We start from the raw sequence: 24,022 nt of genomic DNA on the forward strand, positions 1-24,022 counted from the left end.
TTTCACGTTCTAAATAAAGTAACAATAATATCCATTGTTAAATTCTTTTAAATACGACCAATACAATTTTCTTCTTAACTTTGAATGTCACTGGCAGTAGCCTTGCACCAATGTGCTTTCTGAAAAATAAAAGAAGAGCAAAAGTAACTATTGTTTAGAACTAAAGTTATGTTACTTAATGATTCAATAACGCGTTATATTCGCATCGTTCAATGTGTTTTGTGTGGAGAAACTGATGATCTGATGCCTGAATGAAAATACTGATAATTTAAATCTACTATATCTTTAAAGTCACAGAGTTGATATTCACAACGTTTGTCATTCTATTAATGCACTCCTATATGAAATGTGGATCGTTAAGATCGACCAAAGCATTCTGATTTTACCATTGAGGTCTTTGTTACAATACTTGTTAATTTCACTTTAACATTAAATCCTGAACTATCATAAGTGTGATCAATATTCCACTTTTATTGTTATCACCATGAAAAATTATGGAGGCTGGCAGATTAAAATTTCTGTGGCTTGACTCGCTGCACTAGTACTGAATTAAATTGTTTTCATAAATGTTTTAGTTTGTGGGCCATCTTAGGTCCGCCATATTTGACACTCCTGTGTCTCCCTGGCCACAAAAGCCTTCTACTGGGTTTCACTATGACATAGGTTTTCGTCTCTCTCACTCGCACGCTACAGCGCTTTGGCCTCAATAGACTATAGACGCCTGTGATTTTCCCTATCTCAGATTGATTCGGCTTATAAAATGTCAGTTCAACAGCATTGTGAATTAGTTACTATGAATAGACACATATCAAACTCAGTAGAAATGTGTCCAACGTTGTGTGAAACTCATTAGCTAGTACTAATGGCTCACAATGATACACGGCAGTCAGGAAACCGTGGTAATTTCTTAGGTCTGCATCCTCTTCTAGGAAATCGTGACACTGCGTTTAGACGACCGCTCAGACAGTTCTAGTATTTTTGTCAGTAAGTACACGTTGGGCACTATTTTTTTGCGTCATCAATCATCTGAATTGTTTGATGCGGCCTCCCACGTTTTCCTTTCCTCTGCCAACATCTTCATCTGAGAGTAGCACTTGCAACCTACGTCCTCAATTATCTGCTGGGTGTAATCCAATCTTTGTCCTCCTCTACAGTTTTAGCCCACTACCGCTCCCTCTAGTACCATGGAAGCCATTCCCTCATGCCTTAACAGATGTCCTATCAGCCTGTCAATTCTCCTTGTCACTGTTTTCAACATATTCCATTCCTTTCCGATTCTGCGACTTCTCTTGGCCAGGAATGCCTATTTTCCAGTGGTAGTCTGCTGTTGATGTCCTCCTTGCTCCATCCGTCATTGTGTATTTTGCTGCCTAGGAAACAGAATTCCTTAACTCAAGTTCCTCGCTATTCTCATTTCTGCTCCTTCTCATAGCTTTCGTATTTCTTCAGTTTACTTTCAATCCATATTCTGCACTCATTAGACTGTTCATTCCATTCAGCATATCGTGCAATTCTTCTTCACTTTCACTTAGCATAGCAATGTCATCAGTGAATCGTATCATTGATATCCCTTCACCTTCAACGTTAATTTCATTCATAAAACCCGTTTTATTTCCATCAAAGCTTCTTTCATGTACTGATTGAACAGTATGGGCGAAAGACTACATCCTTGTTTTACACTCTTTTTAATCAAAGCATTCCTTTCTTGGTCGTCCACTCTTATTATTCCTTCTTTGCTCTTGTAGATATTGTATATTACCCGTCTCTCCTTATAGCTTACCCCTGTGGTTCTGTGTATTTTGAACAATTTGCACCATTTTACATAGTGGAACGCTTTTCCCAGGTCGACAGATCCTATTAACGTGTCTTCATTTTTCCTTAGTCTGGCTACCATTATCAACCGAAATATCAGAATTGCCTTACTGGTGCATTTAACTTTTCTAAAGCCAAACTGATCGTCATCTAGCAAACCTCAACTTTCTTTTCCACACTTCTGTATCTTATTCTTGTTCGCAACTTGGATGCATGAGTTGTTAAGCTGAGTGTTCGATAATTCTCGCACTTGCCAGCTCTTGCAGTCTTCAGAATTGTGTGGATGATATTTCTCCGAAAGTTAGATGGTATGTAGCCAGACTCATACACTCTCTACACCAACGTCAAGAGTCGTTTCGTTGCATCGTTCCTCATTTATTTTACCACTTCTACCTTATTTGACCTTAAGTCCCTCAAAGCACTCTTAAATTCTAATATTGGAACACCTATCCCTTTGAAATGGACTCCTGTTTCTTCTTCTATCACATCAGACAATTGTTCCCTGTCATAGAAGCGTTCAATGTTCTCTTTCCGCCTATCAGCTCTCTCCTCTAATTTTACCAGTGGAATTTCCGTTGCACTCTTTATACTACCACCTACCTTTTAATGTCACCGAAGATTGTTTTGACTTTCCTATATGCTGAGTCAGTCCTCTGACAATCATTTTAGCTTCCCTGCACTTGCTATGTATTTCATTCCTGAATTTCCCTGAACGTTTTTGTACTTCCTTCTTTCATTGATCAGCTGAAATATTTCTTCTGTTACCCATCGTTTCCTCGCAGATACCTTCATTGTACCCATGTTTTTCTCTCAACTTCTGTAATTTCCCTTTTTAGAGAGCTATTCCTTATTGATGTATCTATAGCCTTAGAGAATATAAAACGTGTCTCGCTAACTCTTAGTACTCGTGTATCCCACTTCTTTGCCCGTTGATTCTTCTTTACTAATCTTTTGAACTTCAGCCTACACCTCATCACTACTGCATTGTGATCTGAGTCTATATCTGGTCGTGGGTACACCTTACAATCCAGTATCTGATTTCGGAATCTCTGTCTGACCATGATATAGTCTCGCTGAAATATCCACGTGTCACCCGGTGCACCCGGTGTTTTGCAAGTATACCGCCCCCTCTTGTGATTCCTGAACAGAGTATTCTCTATTACTAGCTGAAATTTATTACAGAACTAAGTTAGTCTTTCCCCTCCCTCATTCCTTATCCCAAGCCCACATTCTCCTGTAACCTTTTCTTCCACTCCTATCCCTACAACTACATTCCAGTCCTCTAAGACAATTAGATTTTCATTTCGCTCTATGTACTGTATTACCCTTTCAATATCCTCATGTAATTTCTCTGTCTTTTCATCTTCAGCTTGTGATGTTGGCATGCATAAGTGAACCATCGTTGTTGGTGTTGTTTTGCTATCGATTCTAATAAGAACAACCCTATCACTGACTTGTTAACTGTAACACAATCTTGGTCCCACATCTCTGCTCATAACGAACCCTTATCCCGTTACTTGATTTTCTGCTGCTATTGATATTACTCTATACTCATATGAACAGAAATTCATGTCTCCTTTCCGTTTCACTTGACTGAACTCTACTATATCTAGATTGAGCCTTTGCATTTCCCTTCTTAGATTTTCTAGCTTCCTTACCACATTCTAGCTTCTCGGAGAACGTTGTCCTTAGGTTTTTCTAATGGTCACCTCCTCGCTTGTAGTCTCATCCCGGAGATCCGAGTGGAGGGCTGTTATAGAACCTATTGAAAATGGAGAGATCATCATAAAATCTTTCAAATATAGGGCACACGTCCTATGGATACACGTTATCTGTCATTAATTCAGTGATTTCCATTGCCATCTGCATTCTAGTACTGTTGATCGCTATGTCCCTTGGATACACGTTATGTGTCGTTAGTTCAGTGGTTTCCATTGCCATCTGCATTCTCGTACTGTTGATCACTGCTGATTCTTCCGTCTTTCGAGTCATTTTCCCATTACAAGGCAAAGAGAGTGTCGTAGTCCTCTGTCTGCTCCTCCACACCCTTTGCCTAGGCCGTTGGCAGAATGAGGTTAACTTGTTATGTCTGAAGTCTTCGGCTGCCAATTCTAATTATTAATCAAAATTTAAGCACTGATGGGTATACAATCCTGGATAGAGAACGTATGTATTACTGATCAACGACGCTACCCCTACACCACGGGTAAGCACTACAGAAACGACATTTTAGACTCTATGTATTATGTTTACATTGAAGAACTGATTAAAAATATCTATGATGACACTTTTGTGTCTGCGTAGTACACGCAAAAGTCAATTTGTCATTACATTGCAGTATATTAAAGAAAAGATGTCTGCTGAATAATACCTTTACTCTTAGAACTTTAATGATACAATCGCATGTGGGCTTAGTGAGGTTCGAAAAAGAAGTCAGAAAACCTACAGTGTTAGAGAAAAACTTATTGCTCAGGCACATGGTGGTGCCCGAGTAATTAGCGGCAGTGGCGGTGGTGTACAGACACCGATACAGATTACTTTCCCATATGACATGTACATTCAGTGTTATGGACACCAAATGAGTTTGGTTATTCAGAATGCTTATAGTGAAAACATAAACTCTGTTGCATTATTCTATGCAGATAGTGCTGGATTTACAACGTTTATCCCGTCAGGCAAGCGAAGGGACGTGGATTACTGCAACAAGAAAATTTCTTCAGTTAGATCAACTACATGGATCTTCCTGTCTACCACTGTAAACAGTGTTCGAGGAAACAGGCTATACTCATTTTAATGATTTGATAAGGCTGAGGAAGAGGATGCTTGGGATAATATTACAATCATTTGCTTAAGACAATTAACTTCACAATCCACACATTTTTGTTTCTTTTATATTTTGTCTATGCGATTATGCAACGCGTTGATATATTGTTGACACAGCTCAGTTGCAGACAGAAAATTTTGTCACTGAATCCAATGCATTAGTTCATTATGAATCAGCTGTTTATGAAATACCAGAGAATATAGCAGGGTATCAAGTATCTGAAGATGAATATTTTGCTTCTTCAAAAAAACTTTCTTGAACTTAATCTGACAGCAGATGCCAAAGAAGTGTATGGTAATTTCATCAGCCAACGAAACCCCTCATGCACTTTGTAGCGTCGAAATTGTTAACCCAAAACTTTGCTTCACTCAGAGAACTTCCTCGAGTCACTTGAGTCAATAAATTTTCATTAAGTTAGAGTGCGTTTACTTTCCAGCATACATTGAGAAATGAAATGTCGTCCATTTATAGCAATCATACATTTAAAGGCAACACATCGGTTTGTGATATGTTCACTTGTAAAAAAAATTCCTTGAATAATCGTTCAATGAAGTGCATGAAACACTAAAAATTGCACTAACTACAACTGATTCATTAGCAGAAGTATAGTACATTTTCGGCACTTTAAGAGGAATTAATACCTCTTCGTGGGGCTTCCACATATAGTACTATATATATGTCTAGACGAACATCTTTAAGGAGAGCACCTTATCTAGTTGATGATAACAGCTCAATACATCTCACGTGCCATTGTACCTGCGAAGTAGTGTGGACCAATGATTGCATCCCCAAGGATTTCCTACCACACGTTAAGGCACCACAACTCTTGACAATAGACAGAATGCGACCTCCTAGGAATTTATGTGGCTCACTAATGCATATTATGACAGTTCATTATGCCATAATTTGTGGACGTGAATTCGTCGGAGAACATAACACTTTCCAAGGCCCCTGGTACCCATGCAACTCCTATGTCAGTGAAAGGTGGTACAGGTGAAACCTCTGACCCTGTACTATAAACATAACAGATGTACGGCTGATACCATTGAGAGCAGCAATGCCTCATTAACTCACATGAGGACTGAGGTGACATGCGTCCATCCACGAAGGATGATGGTGTAGAACACTTGGTGTAGAGTCTGCTACGTCAACTGTGCCTTGAAAGTCGCACTGCAGATTTATAGTCCCTATAGCAGTTTAACCACAAGAAACATGCGCTTAGCAAGAGTATGTTGTCCATGACTCAGAGTCGTGGAGCAGAGTGCTGATAACACAAGCGTTACATGCTTGTAATTTAATTTTTATTATGAGCAATCTATTGTTCCGTACTATATTTTTCAATCTAGTCATGAAAGTTTATGCTTGTGCTATTGTGTTTGTAATATAATTGTCCACATACAAGTTGCTACATTTTGCAGATTTCAAGTAGAGGGAACTGCTGTCATTGTTGACGGATAGAATATTGGTGGTGCCCTGCACCATGATCTTGGTCTTTTGGAGGCTGATGGTAAGGCCAAATGTTTCACATGTGGGTAATGATTTGCTGATTAGATACTGCAGTTCATCTTTTGCATTCGCTACCAGAGCTGCATCCCCTGCATACAACAACTCACGAGTAATAACTGTATCTTCTTAGGTCCTTCCCTTGAGGCGGGCAATGTTAAAATGATTTCCCTCCGGAAACAGAATGCCAATACACTCCCTCCTCACAGCTCCACAGGCAAATCTCAGTAGAAGGAAAAAGCAGAGCAGGAAGTAACACACATTCGTATTAACAACGAATTCCTCCTATGTTTTCCCGTTGAATCAGATTGTTGCTTACTTTTTCTCGTGGAGAGAGACAGTTATTCGCAGTAGTTTAAGTGGGCAACATATGTTCTACAGTAACTTGACTCACACCCTTCTCTTGCAACTCCCACAGAGAGAAGACCATATTCACAGTTGATCGGCCTAGTCTGAAGCAATGATTTTGGGTAGACCGTGGAAGCTAGGATTTGCAGTCGCATTAGGATGACTCTTACATATGCCTACCTGGCAGTGCAATGCTCCGGTAATTGTTGAAGTCACTTCTGTCCACTTTCTATTGATACAGAGTAACAATCTTCGAATTCCGCATACTCAATGGGACGTAACCTTCTTTTCAGCTGGTTGTGAGAAGTGAGTATAGGAGTTTGAAGGACAGACTTACTGTACTTAATAGCCTCTGTAGGGATAACGTCTATAACTTGCACCTTTTTGTGAGAAAATGACTCTATTGCTCTACTGAAATGTTCCGTAGTAGGCGTCGCATCTAACTTTCCATAGCTGGCCGACAGGTGCATCCCTGCTAACTTAATTTTCAGCTGTATACAACACAGGTAATATTCAAGCCAGCGTTCCATTTGCTTGCATTCAACAGTAATGATTTCATCTCCCTCGGACTTCGGAGGAGCTGTTTTTCTAATGGTTGGACTAATTCCTTACTTAATACCATCAAACATCGCCTTATTGACCTCATAATCCGTCACTCTCTGTATCTCTGCATATAAATGCAGCCACTAGTAATTTGCACACCTCCTGGGTGTCTGGTGAGCCCTATTCTTTGCCTCTCGCAAACCATCCTGATCCTTTACTCGAAAATATCGTTTTTTTTAATTCACATTCTACAAAAACAGCAGACTTATAGAAGTCTCTGGCTATTTTAATTCATTTTTCGCACTCTATGATAACGCAGGCAATTCGGGCAAATGTTAATGTGATATAACCCGAGTGTTAAAGTCCCCTAGAATATGTAGAGTCTAAGAGCAAGCTACTTTGACTATTTTGCAACTGAGTAAATCTAAAAACAAATCCTTCTCTTCCTTGATGCATCATAAAGTAGGAGCGTACACAGTGAACACGTTGACAGTGCTACATGAAGAGCATATTTGTAAAGTAAGAATCAGCTATGTTGCACTAGATGGTGGCTCACTTCAGTTCAGTCTGCGAGTGAGACAGACGAGAACCAATGTCATGGGGAAGACCAGTAGAAGCCGTTTGTGGTCAAGTGTTAATTATGGCGGACTAAGATCGGCCATAAAGGGGGCATTTATGTAAGCTAATTAATACTGTAGTAATGCAGGGAATGGAGCCATTGTAATTTTAATCTGCCATCCTCCATAAAGTTTCATGGAGGTCGCAATAAAACTTGAATATTGATCATATCTATAACAGTTTAGTCTTTACTGTTAAAGTGAAATTCACAAGTTTTGTAACAAAGACGTGAATGCTAGGATCTGAACGCTTTAGCCGACCTTAATGGTCGACGTTTCATATAATAGCGCACCATTGAAATGACAAATGTTGTAAATATCAACTCTGTAACTTTATTTGTTTCAAAGATATAGTAAATTTAAATTATCAGTATTTTCAGTTAAGCATCAGATCATCATTTTCTCCATACAAAACACATTGAACAATGACAGCATGACACCATATTGAATCATTAGGTAACAGAATATTTGTTGTAAAGTTTAGTGCATTATCAGAAAGCACATTGGTGTAAGGCTACTGGCCATGGTATTCAAAGGTAAGATGGAAATGATATTGGTCTTATGGAAAAGAGTTTAAGGTTTATTATGTAATGGATATTACTGTTACTTTAGTTAGAACATTGAAGTGGTCAAGCTTTGCTTATTTAATTATGTCCAAATGTAAAATAATGTAGAAAAGCTGTAGCCAATGAGGTGGACGGTTTCAGGAAAGGGAACTGCCCTAGTCAGTTGAGCGATATTCGGCAAGCGGGAAACGCGGCCGGGGACGGACAGAAGAGTGCTGGTCTAGACACCAAAGGGAACAGTGCTGGTGCAGAAGCGAAAGCGGCCAGTTCGGCTGCAGACACCAAAGGGCACAGTTCGGATTGAGACACGAAAGCGGACAGTCGGTCTTTAGGGAGCTAGGAAGTGAAACGACTCAGAAAATTTCGATTTGTGTGGTATCGCGGGTCACAGTCTCTGAGCGGTGAGGAGGCACGCGCCTGGTGTGAACTCTTAATTTCTCGCGTAGATAACTTGTGTTTCGCGATGAGATTGTGAATGATCGAACTGTGTCAAGTGGATATGCGCTCGAGTGTAACAGTAACTCTGAATACGACCACTTTCTCTATTAGTTTGCTTGCTGAACAAAAGTTATTCTAACCAAATCACAACTGTGTGGCCTACATCATTTATGGGTCGTTAATTTAGCTCTCGATATTATTACTACTGTTATTATATGTTACGTTAACTTTGTATTTCGCAAACTTGTCATCTGCCAGACAATTTAACCAATGATACCTGCGGTTAAGTCCCTAGACGAGTTTGAGCCAAGACATTTCGACGAAGATGAACCGAATGTGAGCACGAATATCTTTCGGATGCTAGCTCGCAAGCAGTTTGTAACAGCAAAAAAGCGGCGAGTTATAGAACGGATACAAGGAAACCACATAGAAGAAACACTGTTCTGTTTACAATAGGTATTGAGCACACAGGGTCGTCTAACGTTATGGATGTGCTGCCAGCGACCAAAACCGGTCAGGGGAACCTAATGCTCGTATTGTGGTTAAACAAAAGTAACGTACATCCGTGATGTCATTAAATATTAATTTTTGAAGGTCAGTTATTCATCTGATAAAGGCATACATTTACTATAGAAATATGAAACTATAATAGCCAGGCTGAGTGACTATATAGATCTTCAAATGTGGGGAATGGTTCATGTAGTATAAACAGCTTAGGTTTATGTACATGTTAACCTAAAGGGTAACTTTAGTATATAAATATAGAGACGGTTTGAGTTGTGGGTATGCACATTACTGTTCCCAGTATACGTAAATGACCCGGTAGTGGTCAGAAATTCTGTGAGGCTTCCCGTGGTTGATACTATAGCCTAATAAATGTAGCAACGAAATTTTAGTCAAACGCAGGAACACAAGGAGAGGACGGATGCTTGGCGCAGATAGCTACAATTGACCTTCAAAAGTATTGTTGTGCGAGTACAGAGACAGAAAGAGCCATTATTTTACAAATACGCCGTTGAAAAATAATTATTGGAAGTAGTAACCTCCACAAAATATGGAGGAGTATGCTTACGGAATTATCATACAGAAATAATCTGTAATAAGGCAAATGTAAGACTGATATTTACTGCAAAATTTCTCAGGAAACGTAGTCCATTAACAAAGGGTGTAGTTTACGAGAACCTTGTTCGACCAATACTTGAATGTGACTCGTCAGTCTGGGATCCGCACCACATGGGATTCACCACTAACTAACATATCTGTGATAGAGACTATTGATATAATTTAAGAAAATTTTATGAAAAACAGCTTCTTAGTTAGCGGACATATTAATATGGGTGCTTGAACATTTGTGCACCTGTTTTGGGAACTACCTTTAAGCCGCATATAGCCGAATGTAAAGCCGAAATTCAGCAATCGTATGAAACATAATAAACTAAATGACGGTTAACTAAGCAACAGCGGAAGAAGAAACCTATCATCTTATATATATGATAACAGACCTATATGATAGCATAGTCATTGAACTTTATTTTGCCGCTCGTTTATTTGGCAGACTTTAGCAAAACGCAATGTAATAGAGTTTGAAGCTTGGACGAACGCGAAAGGGTGAATTTATTGGAACAGAGTTCCTCAAAGGCGGAGGGTGCAGTCGGGTGTTTTTCAGGGACGGAAACGTGAAAACTGTCGTCACTTCCAGGAATCTGTTTACGGAGACATTGCAAGGGCTACAAACATGTCAGATTTCCAGAGAATCCAAGAATATCTCGAATGAAAGAACAAAGTGGTCTCCGGAAACATCAAATATATTGAGCTTGGTGCGAATGTGACAATCCAACTGTCGGAAGTGCATATCAATACTCAATAATAGTACGGAAAAGGAGGATACTAAAAGTTAACAAATTAGTGCATCAAAGCAAAACATTTCGGAGTAACATGAGGTGTGGCTAAGTCCCATTCGTAATTTGGAAGCACGACCAACATACGGGCACCGTAGACAGCCTATCTAAGAACCTCCCGCCGTTGTGATGTAGCTGATATTCTAGAAGGTTTTGTACTTTAAGAAGTTTTACGTGCACTATCTGGATTTCCGTAGTAGACGAGACGTCTTGCTCACTGTTATTTGATTCAAAATGATCTCTTATTATTCCAGGCAGAAAAAATTACTTATAATCATTGATAAGTAGTATCGGCTGAAACAGCTGAAACTGTGCATGAGAGAGGGTAGTGCCACACAAATTGTAATTATGACGAAGGTTACACAAAGTCAGTATATACCAAACAAGACAAATATTGTTGTGTCTAATCACCAGGCAGACAGGTGACCGATAAAATACATATTTGAGCATAACAGCGATCATACCCAATCCTCTTTGTAGATGGACAGCTCGATGATCATTTATATGTCACTTAAAAATCTACACTCCAAAGAGAACATACTACGCAATGTGTCAGTATGCCACTGAAAAAGTGGAAACTACGTAGTTCTTACTTAAATATATGAGATCGTCGTAAACAATGTACAACAGCATTACTTCATCTAGTAGCTGTATATGATGAGCGCTTATTACCAACTAGTGGATTTTACCCCTGACACGCAACACATGTGAACAGCGTGGTAATATGCCCGCGACAGAGCAGGCAGAATACTGACTGATGTTACGTGCTGGGGTTTTACAGGTAAACTACGTGCCATCAGGTGGCATTGCAGTTGCAATACAGTAACTGAAGAAGATGAATAACTGTTGAAATATTCTTCCAGTAGTTTTCGGGTCTGCAGCTGCGTCCCATCAACATTCCGCCACGATATTTCGGCCCAGAGACGTCCAGCCATTATCAGTTGACTAAACGATGTACTGAAGAGACCTGATGCACTCATGGTATTTATAGCGAATTCCGCGCATGCGAATCCTACTATGTTGAAATATTATGTGACGTATACAGAATCTGGTAATGATAATTATAATAAGACCAGTAGACATATGCTGGGTAGCAACAAACAGCGAAATGGTAACGTACCTTCTAATTTCAGTGACTTAATGGCAGCAGATTACATCTAAGTTGTATACAGTGTAATTCGGAATAATAACAAAATTTGAATTATTAGTAATGGTAAGTAATTAGGTGTAACGAATTGAAATACATTTAAGTACATAATACTGGCCAGCCGAAGTGGCCGTGCGGTTAAAGGCGCTGCAGTCTGGAACCGCAAGGCCGCTACGGTCGCAGGTTCGAATCCTGCCTCGGGCATTGATGTTTGTGATGTCCTTAGGTTAGTTAGGTTTAACTAGTTCTAAGTTCTAGGGGACTAATGACCTCAGCAGTTGAGTCCCATAGTGCTCAGAGCCATTTGAACCATTTGAACATAATACTGACCTGGAACTTATTTCGTTTACATCAGATAGTAAGACAATGTCACAGGTGTGCCAGAATCATATAAATGAATCTATACTAGCACTCAAAACAACAGCTTTCACGTAGTAAATAATACCTACTACAAACATACTTACGCATCATTTTAAATTGGACTAGTAGTAAATTGAGTACGTGCATTAGATGCATTTTCCATATCATATTAACCGCTGTTAAACAACACAAAAAATCGGCTTTCATTAGATTGCAAGTACTGCATCTGCGAGTATACAATACGTGCAAAAGTAATAACAAACGATATTTTCGTATATACCACGCTTATATTCAAGTACATCTGATAGATTTGTGTTTTATTAAGGTAAATAAAACATGTTAATGTCATATGACAACGTATGATACATATGGCTTATAGGAACGTTTCCCTTGAAGATTACAGAATTGGTAGCAGCTTATATTCAAGTGCAGATAGCAATAAGACTCTTAAGTAAATTAATGGAAACATTCTCGGCAAGAACGGTAAAACATCTCCAACTTAGGTGGAAAAGAAATTTTTATAGAGTTATATCACCCGCGCTGGATTAACCGAGTGGTCTAGGGCGCTGCAGTCATGGACTGTACGGTTGGTCCGGCCGGAAGCTCCAGTCCTCCAGCGGACATGGGTGTCTGTGTCTGTCCTTAGGATCATTTAGCTTAAGCAGTGTGTATGTTTAGGGACTGATGTCATAAGATTTCACACACATTTGAACATTTTCTGAGAGTTGTATCATATTTGAAACTTACGTATGTAAGAATTAATGTCGGGTGTACAATGGAAATTTGCATCTGTCTTGACATCATTATTTGAGATGTAGCCCAATGTCGACGTAAACGAGATGGTAGTAGTTACACAACACTGCAGAGGAAAGACCAAGGATATTAAATGTAACATGCTAATACTAAAATATAGACTTTCACGGCCGGAAATATCATGTGCATTATAGTTATCCGAGCTGTTATGCCGTGGTCGGTTGATGAATTTTGTGTCGATTCCCATCGATTCCCAACGTTTCGTCTCCGACTGCGGGAGACATCTTCAAGGGGGTCCGTAGCTCTATGGAAGGTCCAACACACCCACTGGCTCGCTACTGACTGCCGCTAAATTCCGTGTCCGCGCGCTCCCACGCCTCGGCGTGACGTCACGTGTTTTGAAAACGTCAGTGCAATTGGCCGCTGTCCGTCGCCGTCCATCGCCGTTGCCATCACCCAGTAGTGGGCGGGTGGCACACATCTTCTTTAACACCGGCATTTAGACGTTTCCCGGACCGTTATCAATTTGTCCAAACGTTCGTTATCTGACGATGAGACATCTGTGCTTACCAAGTGAGGAAATTTTGCTGTTAGTCCGCGTTTTGTGCCACGAAAGAAATTATAGCCAGTGTAGAAGCAGGTATTCGCAGTGTGGATTCTGTAACAGCTGAAGAAATCCGTATAGAAACAGTAAGAATATTAGCCAATGCAAAACCGCCGAAAAGTAACATAACTGTGGGTGAGAGAAGAGCTTTAAAACTCCTGAATGACGACGATAGTATTTTGGTTCTCCCAGCTGATAAGGGAAGCGCAACGGTGGTTATGGATGTGGCCGACTATCGTAGTAAAATTACTGGATCCGCAAGCATATAGGAAGCTGAATAAGGACCCCACTAACAGCGTTCTCAGAACTGTGTCGCGGTTAATAAAAGAAGTCCTCCATTGAAGAGAGTGTACAGAAAGGTCTCTGCAATTCGGTTGCGCTACCACCGAGGCTTAATGGAGTGCCCAAAATTCATAAAGAAAATGTGCCGTTAAGACCGATACTAAGTGCCATTGGTTCGCCCACCTACTCGCTAGTCAAGTTTTTGACTACGCTTCTAAAACCACACGTGGGCCGTTTGGACTCTTATATAAAGAATTCGACACATTTCATCAGCAGATTGAATGGCATAGTGGTCCAGCCGGAGGAAATATTGGTCAGCTTCGATGTGGTATCGCTGTTTACCATGATTCCACTTAATGATGTATTGGAACAGCTGGATCGAATTTTCCCCGCCGATATTTCAGAACTGTTTAATTGTTGTTTGACGACCACATACTTCAAGTGGAATGAACAGTTTTATGAGCAAACGGATGGTGTGGCTATGGGAAGCCCCCTAAGTCCAGTAATTGCAAACTTATTTATGGAGAAATTCGAAGAACAGGCCTTAGGTACTGCCAGCAAAAAACCAAATGTATGGTTCCGATACGTGGATGACATGTTTGTGCTGTGGAGACATGGTAGGGAGGAACTAAGCCGGTTCCACGAACATCTGAACAGTATGAACACGAGAATTCAGTTTACAATGGAGGAGGAGGTAGACGGCAAGTTACATTTCCTCGATGTGCTTGTTTTTATAAACGAAAATGGTAGTTTGGGCCACTCAGTATACCGCAAACCCACGCACACGGACCGTTATTTGCACCGGGATTCGAACCACCACCCACAACAGAAGCGGGGTGTTATCAAGACGTTAGCGGACAGAGCTACAAATATTTGTGAACCTGAGTTGCTCGACGCTGAAATGGAACATCTCCACAATGCACTAATGAAGAACGGATATTCGTCCGCCGAAATAAAACCTGCGTTGAGGCAGCCACGCAGAAATCATACTGACGTACAGGCTACTGCAAAATCTAAGGTTTTCCTGCCGTTTGTTAAAAATGTAACGAAAAGAATAGGGAGGATCTCGACGAAGCGGAATATTACCGTAATTTACAAGCCCACCAGGAAGATATAGGAATACCTTAAGCCTGCAAAGGACGCTCGCAAACCACTGGAAAAAGCTGGAGTGTATAGGATCCTATGCAGCTGTGGTGATGTTTATGTGGGCACCACTAAAAGAACTGTTTCTAAACGTTTGGAAGAGCATAAGGGAAATCGCAGAAGAGGAGAAACGGAACGATCAGCTGTTGCGGAGCATGCTCTCCAGCCAGGGAACCACAATATTCGTTTCGAGGAGACGCAAGTACTAGCGGCCACAAGCGGATATTACGAAAAGCTCTACAGGGAGGCAATCGAAATCGCTAAACACCAAAATAATTTCAACCGTAAGGAGGAGGGTGTGAAATTAAACGGCATATGGATGCCGGTGTTAAAGAAGATGTGTACCACTCGCCCCCTACTGGGTGATGGCAACGGCGATCGACATCGACGGACAGCGGCCAATTGCACTGACGTTTTCAAAACACGTGACGTCACGCCGCGGCGTGGGAGCGCACGGACACGGAATTTAGCGGCAGTCAGTAGCGAGCCAGTGGGTGTGTTGGACCTTCTATTGAGCTACGGACCCCCTTGAAGATGTCTCCCGCAGTCGGAGACGAAACGTTGGGAATCGACACGGAATTCATCAACCGACCACGGCATAACAGGTCGGATAAATATAATGGACGTAACATGCTAAACCTTTAATAATAGATCATTTACTATACTAGCTACTCGTCGGAAATTATTGTGATGTACCAAGATCTGGCTGACATGACAAAGAATGTACATTGGCATGGAGGTTCCGGAATAACTACCCCTTCCGACAGCAGTCGTACCGTAAGATGTTTATAACAGTGTTTCTCCGCTTATGTGAGACTGACACGTTAACAGAAACGAGTAAGTGCGCCAAGCACGTACAAAGTCTTTGGAGAAACAGGTGTTGGACACTGAATGTCGCGACTCCATTATCAGCAGCAAGCACCACTGGGAATTACCACATGGCAGGTAGTCCGCCAAGATGGTTAAGCGATATGACCATGTGGAACATCGCTCACGAAGATTGCTAGTATCTATATCACATCACCAAGGTGACAGAAGTCCTGGGAATACCTTGTAATATCGTTTTGGACCTCCTTTTGCCAGGTGTAGGACAGCAAGTCGACGTGGAATGGATTCAACAACTAGTTGTAAGTCCCATGCAGAAATATTGAGCCATCCTGCTTCTATATCAGTCTAGTTGCGGTGCACGATTTTGTGCACGTACTGACCTCTCGACTATACGAAATATTCATTAATGACTAGTTAATATGTCAGCTAATCGGTTCCATAGCAATGAGAGACAGTGTACAATATTGCAGTTGAATTATGAAGTAAAGCAACGTAATTAAAGTATTACGGGAAACTTAAAAATCAAGTTTCCACACTTCATTTTTATGCCATCTGTCAGAGTGAAATTTTTATAAACGTTTCAAAAATGGTTCAAATGGCTCTGAGCACTATGGGACTTAACATCTTAGGCCATCAGTCCCCTAGAACTTAGAACTACTTAAACCTAACCAACCTAAAGACATCGCACACATCCATGCCCGAGGCAGGATTCGAACCTGCGACCGTAGCAGTCCCGCCGTTCCGGACTGCAGCTCCTAGAACCGCAAGACCACCGCGGCAGGCTATAAACGTTTCTCAGGTGACTGCCTACCGCTCTTAAATATTTTGATAAACAGCATATTTGTGCCAGCAGCTGTGTAATTTTGTATTTACTCTCTACTGGTGTCAGTTATAACTATATCCGCAGCAGAAAAGTGTAAGGTTCAAACGAGAGACGAATATAAAATAAATACATTCACCGTAGAGTGGGGAGGAACTGAAAAAGGTTTTTAAAATCGTAGTACACATACGCCGTGCATCAGTGGATGAAAAAGACATTATCATCAAGTACGACACAAAAAATGCACGAGATAAATTATTATCATAAGTCTCTCTCTGATCACAGTGTTCTCAAACACGTTGTTGTATTACCAAGATTGCGGTAATGTTTGTATTCACTTGCAAAGTTAGTTTTATTACAAGTAACGGCATTAGCCTGGGTATATATTTCATATCTAAAAAGAAAAGAAAAGCAAGGGCGATGTCATACAAAAAATTTAATCCTTGTGCGTTGTCCTAGGCTGCGCTGAAACGTATTTAAGAATTATTCAGAAACTAGGGAACAAAGAATCTCTCACGAGAAAGTATCAATAGCATTTCGGATCACCTGCTGGAAAGGAGGTTGGTCAGAACTAATGGTGTATGACATACGTTTATGAAATCTTTGTCTCTGACGGCGTGAAAGTGGATTGCAGCACAAATGTTTATGCCGTTGAATTTCCCTTCGAAGTATCTTTTCTTACATAAGTCATATAATTCGAAATAGCCTTCGCAATAACATGACTACATTCGCACATCGATACAGTACCGTCATTCTACGTACGTTATACCCATCTAACACTATATTATGATAGTAAGATGGTAATAAATAAAGAGAAAGCTGAAGTTAGTCTTATTTTGAAATGTAGCTTCTTATTACGGAATCCGGTGATTGATTTTGGGAGACACACAATATATGAAGACAGTTAACAGGGGTGGAGGCAAAGGGGAGAGGGGGGGCTAGGGGGGTTGTAGTCCCGTCCCCCCGTCGCCCCGTCCCCCCCGTCCTCCCAAATTGAGTATCATATTTCGTTGCATAGAATGATTTCAGAAATCAGTGAATATGTTACACCAATAGATTCAATCATTTTTTATAATTATGTAGCAATATATGATACAATGTATTTCAAACATATTTTAACAAAGGAATAAGAGCAGCAAATAGCTCACTATCTAAACCAATATATATCATTAACCTAAAATGGGCGTCTTATTATTTATTAAAACACATTTTTCACCATGAACTCTAAAACGGTTATCAAAAACTGCTTTAAGCAAAACTAAATTTCACCAGTTTGTCGGTGAAGGACCCCAACCCTCCTTTCGTTAAGCGGTATTCCTTTTTCCCAAACCCCCTCTTTCCTCCATTAGCTCCCCACCCACCACCCTCTTGACCGACTTCTAGAATCGCCCCTGACAGCTAACACTGGAAACCTGGCCATCTTGCAACACCTATATTATCATATGGTTGAAATCTTTTTTGACAATGCGTAGAAGTACAAAAACCGGTTCTTGCATTTACGTTACGGCGAATGCGTTTGAAAATTTGACATTTTACGTAATATTAAGAAAGTATCAAACAGAAGTGGTAGAATTTTCACATAACGACGACACGTCTTGGTGTCCTTCCTTAGGCAAACACAATTTTTTCTTCTTTTTCTTACCCATGCGTATTTCGCTTGGCAGCATTATAAGAGGTTTTTTTATTGGCTCCGTTGTCACAAAGTGCTGCGGAGTCTATGATTTCCTGTTCTTTGCAGCGCAGCCGTTTTTCTTATAGAATTTGTCATTTTTACGAGTCCACATTGTCTTCACAGTGAAATGAGAGCTATAATTTGCGATGTCTCACTGTTTACCAGTTTACCATAACGTAGGCATGTACAGGTGTAAAAGAAGTAGAAACGCGTTTCCTAAAAGTGGAATTTATCGAAAAACAAGTTTATTTGTAACCAACACGTACATATTTGATCAGTGATTTCAGTGCAAATTAGAACCAACCAATGAATGAGGATCACTCATTCCTTGATGTCATTTGAATAATTAGACTGTGAGTTCAGACAACTGCTCTCGGTGTGGAAATACTAAATTTTAAGTCGGCATTTTCATCGAAGTAATCAGTGGGTAGGTATTCAAATCGTCAGCCCTTTATTTATAGCCAAAGGGACATGCATTTCAGCAGCCTCAATCGATTTAACCCTTGTTAAGTATTCGAATCGCTTTACATGTCCTCTGGCACTACCACGGGACATTCTTTTCTTGTTCGGGGCGCAACATTTCTCGAACGACTGGAGATCGGCCAAGAAACTGCGCTGTGCTCGCCAAAAGCTGTAATGAGTGTTGATCAATACCCGTGAACGGATAAACGACCTGCTATGAACGTATTGTGACATCCCAGATCACAAAAACGCTAAAGAACTGAAGCTTAGACTTAATGGTCTATCATCTTGGAAGTATTTGCAAAAAGAGAATGAGCTCAGTTTGTCAACAGTAGCAGCTTAAATGGGAAGTATTAGCCTTGTAAGAATTCATTGAAGCACGAGTTCGATGAGACGTGTGGAAGTCATTGAAAATTAGTGGGGCGGTTTTTAATCAATGGAAATACCGCGAAAGATGGCAAATTCAATGAGAAGGAAGATTTAATCTTTATTTCATATGCCAATAGAGACAGGGGACGAAAGGGAAAGGAAATAACGAATGTCATAATAGTGTAGAGTTACTCCTTAAGATGACTGATACAATTTTTCCTGCGAAGGCTTAAATAGCGACAGGCGTTTGTTGTTTCTCCAACGCCAAAGCGATCAGCTTCAAGAAACGGCCAGTCAGCTATATTACGACGATGGTGCTCCCTTAGTGAAGCTGTTGAGTTATCGAAGTCTTCTTCAGTAACGACTCACCTTTTGTTCACGCCGGCAATGTGAACAACGGCAGTATTGACGTACAGAGATTGGTCAGATCAATGTTCTGTGTAGTTGTGAATGCATTATGCGGAAGGTAAGTCAATTCGAACGTGAACGAATTGTTGGTGATCATATGAGGGCTGCTTTCGCAACTGAGGCTGCCCAAGTGTTCGGTGTTTCGAGAAGCACCGTATCGAACAACTACTCTGCATACAGAGTAAAAGGAGAAACATGATACGCTGAATCACAATGTGGACGGAAGTGTGCCTGAATGACTGCGACAGACGGCAACTGAAGAGGATGAGACGAAAAATAAGGAGACGGCAGCTGCAGAAGTCACTGCAGCCAGGACAAGTAAAGAAAATAATAAAAAAAGACACGAAGAGTCCTCCACATGCCGGGAATTTTAGGACGAACTGCAATTACAAAAGCACTTATCAGTAATACAAGTGTCAGTAAGAATGTCATTCGGTCTAATGAGTGTTGTTTCACGTTGTTTCCAATTGTGGCTGCTTTTACATACCAATCGTGAAATGGGTCGAAGATCGAGTGATGATTTTGGCATTTACATCTTTGTATTCAATAGGCCCCATGATTAATCTGCAAGGTGGTATTAGTGTTAAGAGTCGGGGGACAATTTTGGTTGGCCAGGCCCATCATGTGGTACAAAGTTTGCTCCCCAACTGTATGCTCTTTTCCAAGACGACAAGGTGTAACGCCGGAAATGCATATCCTACTATTTCCATCTGTTGCACTGCAAATTTTTTTCCTTATTTTGTTACCTGAAGATATAACATTTCTGTGTCTTTGTATATTGTAATTGTTTTACTATTTGAATATATTTATGCATTTATGTTGATTTATAATTGGTTTGTTTTGTGAATATTATTTGTATTTATACGCTGGGTCTGGCCTAGGGAAAACAATGCTATCGAACGAATACATCGATAGGTCGTGTGGAGAACCCAAGTGTTTAGGATCTTTGGTAGTGTTAACTCTACCGCGTGGAGCGCGGGCAGAGCAGAGAGAGTCTGGCTGGGGTAGTGCAGTGGAGCAGGTGTGTTGTGTGACGCTCCCGCGAGTTGCCGCGCTTTCGGGGTTGGACAGCATGTAATTGCGCTCGACTTGCTATGATAGTTTCTGACACGGTGTCGCGGACGGGAAGCATTAGCTGGCGCACATCAAGAGCCCGTTTCGCCTGGTGACCGTGTCGAGAAGAAGGCGCGCCAACATCCTACTATTGCGACCACGACGGCCGACAATGGGTGACTGTCGCCACCTCCTCGATCGACGGCTTCAAACCTTCAATCAACCAACTAGGAAGACTGGAAGCACGTCAAGTTTTAGAGCTGTATGGCAGACCTCAGCTTTTAAAACTGTTCAAATCTCAAAATTGCAGCAACGTAGCATGAACTTTGTTGCTCATTGTCCCAATTGCAATACCAAGCAGGGTCCCTTCCTTTTCCGGAATGAACCCGAGTGTCGTTGAAATTCAAACGCCAGCATCATTCGATTTCACTACTTTAATTTCAAAGTTCAGTTAAGGTATTCATAGCTGGGTACTATATTTAGATTACACAAGCACAAATTAAGAGTGCGAGTCTTGTTACCGTATTTTAGCTTATCTGTGACTGCAGATCAGCTTGGTACGTACTAAATTTTACTATTGTTAAGTGTTCAGAATCATTTAATTCAAGTTCAAAGTTAAATCTCTTATTTCTAAATCGCGTAGATTCAAGTAACTTTTGAAATGATTGTTGAGGTAGTCCAAGACTAACCGTATCTTACTGAATTTCGATGTGCTTCAGAATGAAAGCTCACTATTAACTTTAGTCACAAAATTAACTTTCGGTTTTCCGGTTTTATTAATTTTTTTGCTAAATTAAGTCAGAGTGTAGCGAAATTTATTACTTCTGACAAACTTTCATTTTTCACACTACATGCGTCAACCTTCATTTGCCACGCTTCTAGTGCTAATTACACGTGTAATAACCTTTCTTTTTCAGTTACTATAGTAATTGTCCTTAGGACTGGCGACCGTAATTTCCCCAAATCTCAAGTATCTAATTACCGCTAGTTAATTGTTAACGTAACGGCTGCACATTTACTTTCTTTATTAACTTTACCCCTTTTCAAAATTAATTTCCACCAGTTTCATTTACATTTTTCCTTTCATTTAGATGTAACCCTTTCCTCCCTCTTTACCGACAAATTAACTTCGGTGACGATTGCTTTTCCCAAATTTCCATTAGGTACACGCGGTTTAATTTTTCACTGTCATTAAGGTCGATAAGTGAGGGGGAGGTTACAAAGGAACCTGTTCACACAGCTCTCATCGCGCTGTACTGATTTTGTGAACAGGAGGCATGAACTGTCGCATCTTCCTTGACTATCTGATGTTAAGACAACTTAGCCTCTGTGGTCAGTAGAGAAGTGTGTGTGATCGCTATGAGAAAATGAGGTGAAAACCTAAGAGACCAAACTGCTGAGGTCATCGGTCCCTAGATTCACACACTACTTAAACTAAGGTAACCTAACTTATACTAAGAACAACACACAATCATCCACGCCCGAGGAAGGACTCGAACCTCCGCCGGGATGATAGCTATCCAGCTACATCATCTTTACCTGATTTTGCCGCAATTTGGCAAGATTAAGCGTGCAAGATTGCCTTTAAAACCATACAGGACCCTTATTCATCTATTCCGAGACGGCAGAAAGCTGTTTTGAATGGCAAAAGTTTTCATACGCCGTATTAAGCATGTTGTGTTGTGTTTTTTGTGATCTCATATTTTTGACCACCCACAGCTTATGGACGGAAGACAGTTTGTTGCTTGTCTACTGTTGTTTATGGAATAAACTTTGATCTTTCAAACAGATGATGCATGGTTCAATTCCAGTGGCATCTCGACAAAATTGCAACATAACTTCACATAATATGAAGCACTAGTGGACTCCTGTACTTTCAGGGTAATACTGCTTCTCTAGAAATGCCACAAATTTCATTATGTCAAAAACCACACTTCGATCTCACTGGTTACGCTAACATTGAGGCGATGCCCAACGAGTCAATGCTCAACATGAATCTGCCATTTTTACGTTTACTGTATCACTGTAATCCAATGGCAGGTAATTTGTGTACTTTATCTGTCGTATATCATGTTGTTTACGTAATTTATTTATTTCTGAAGAATAGTGAGACGAGCAGATGCCAAGAAAAAAATTAGGATCGCATAAATGGAAACCAACCGGAAATCCTCAACCAACGTGGCCAGTACACCAGAGGCAAGAAAAATCGATATCCCGCTTTCGGCACTTCTATGGTGGGCCTTGTGACATAGTAGTGAAACACATGCCTGAAAACAGAAATTTCAGTGTATTGAAATCTGGGCAAACCACGGAAAATCTTCAGTCTACATTTAATCTAGATTTCCCTTCACAGTGATTCACCAAAAACGATATCTGCTTCTAAATCCTCGTTAAACTTTTCACAGTAGGGTATTTTGGGTAGGTTTGAGACACGCTGGTTGTCAAAGTGTCGTTCAATCGACTGATTTTTCTTCCTAAATGTTCAATTTTTGAGCGCCATATAGGTGAAGACTCCATACAAAACATGTTATTAGGCTTTTCCTCAAATGTTTGTCAATGTTGTTGCAGAAAACTGTCTTACAATACGAGTCTTTCGCCATTGACATTCTGGTTTTAATCTAAATGCTGCTCTTTCAGTCGGTATCTATCCTTCATCCGGGATATATAAAGCTTTCTGCATGTTCTAATACTTGTCCGTTTAGTATAATCTTTGTCCTCTTACTGCCGTTACTATAGTTTTCTTTTTACGGATATTCATTCCATACCGTATATGTCCCCTATAGCTTCAATGTTATCCATCATAACCAGAAATTTATTTCTTGATAGATATCTCCGTCCTTCCATTGCCACTCCTTTGTTGTGTTATGCGCAGTGGTAGATCGCATTTTTAGGTACAGATTCAGAAGTATAGGAGACACACAACAGTCATGTCCTAGGCCCTTTGCCGGCCAGAGTGGCAGAGCGGTGAAAGACGCTACAGTCTGGAACCGCACGACCGCTACGGTCGCAGGTTCGAATCCTGCCTCGGGCATGGATGTGTGTGATGTCCTTAGGTCAGTTAGGTTTAAGTAGTTCTAAGTTCTAGGGGACTTATGACCACAGCAGTTGAGTCACATAGTGCTCAGAGCCATTTGAACCTAGGCCCTTTATCTGTTCTAGTGTGTTATCTTCTCTCTCTTTCACTGCCGCTTTCTGATTTATGTATTGTGAGTTTATAAGTTGTCTGATTTTCAAATCACTTCTATTTTCCCTCATTCTGAGGCGTGAAGGGATCACTAATTTAGTATTGGAGGGCGCTTGGAGGTTCAAAATCGTAGAGGGAGACCAAGAGATGCATACACTAAGCAGATTCAGAAGGCTGTAGGTTGCTGTTGGAACTGGGAGATGAAGAAGCTTGCACAGGATAGAGTAGCATGGAGAGCTGCATCAAACCAGTCCCTGGACTGATTACTACAGCAACAACAACATTATAGCTGAAAACCCAAGCCAAGCTACATTATCAGACGCGTTTTCCAGGTCTGTAAAACACGTATAAAAGTCTATCTCCCCCCCCCCCCCCACCCCATCCCCTT

This window comes from Schistocerca americana, chromosome 5 (genome assembly GCF_021461395.2).
Source record: "Schistocerca americana isolate TAMUIC-IGC-003095 chromosome 5, iqSchAmer2.1, whole genome shotgun sequence".
Lineage (NCBI taxonomy): Eukaryota > Metazoa > Arthropoda > Insecta > Orthoptera > Acrididae > Schistocerca > Schistocerca americana.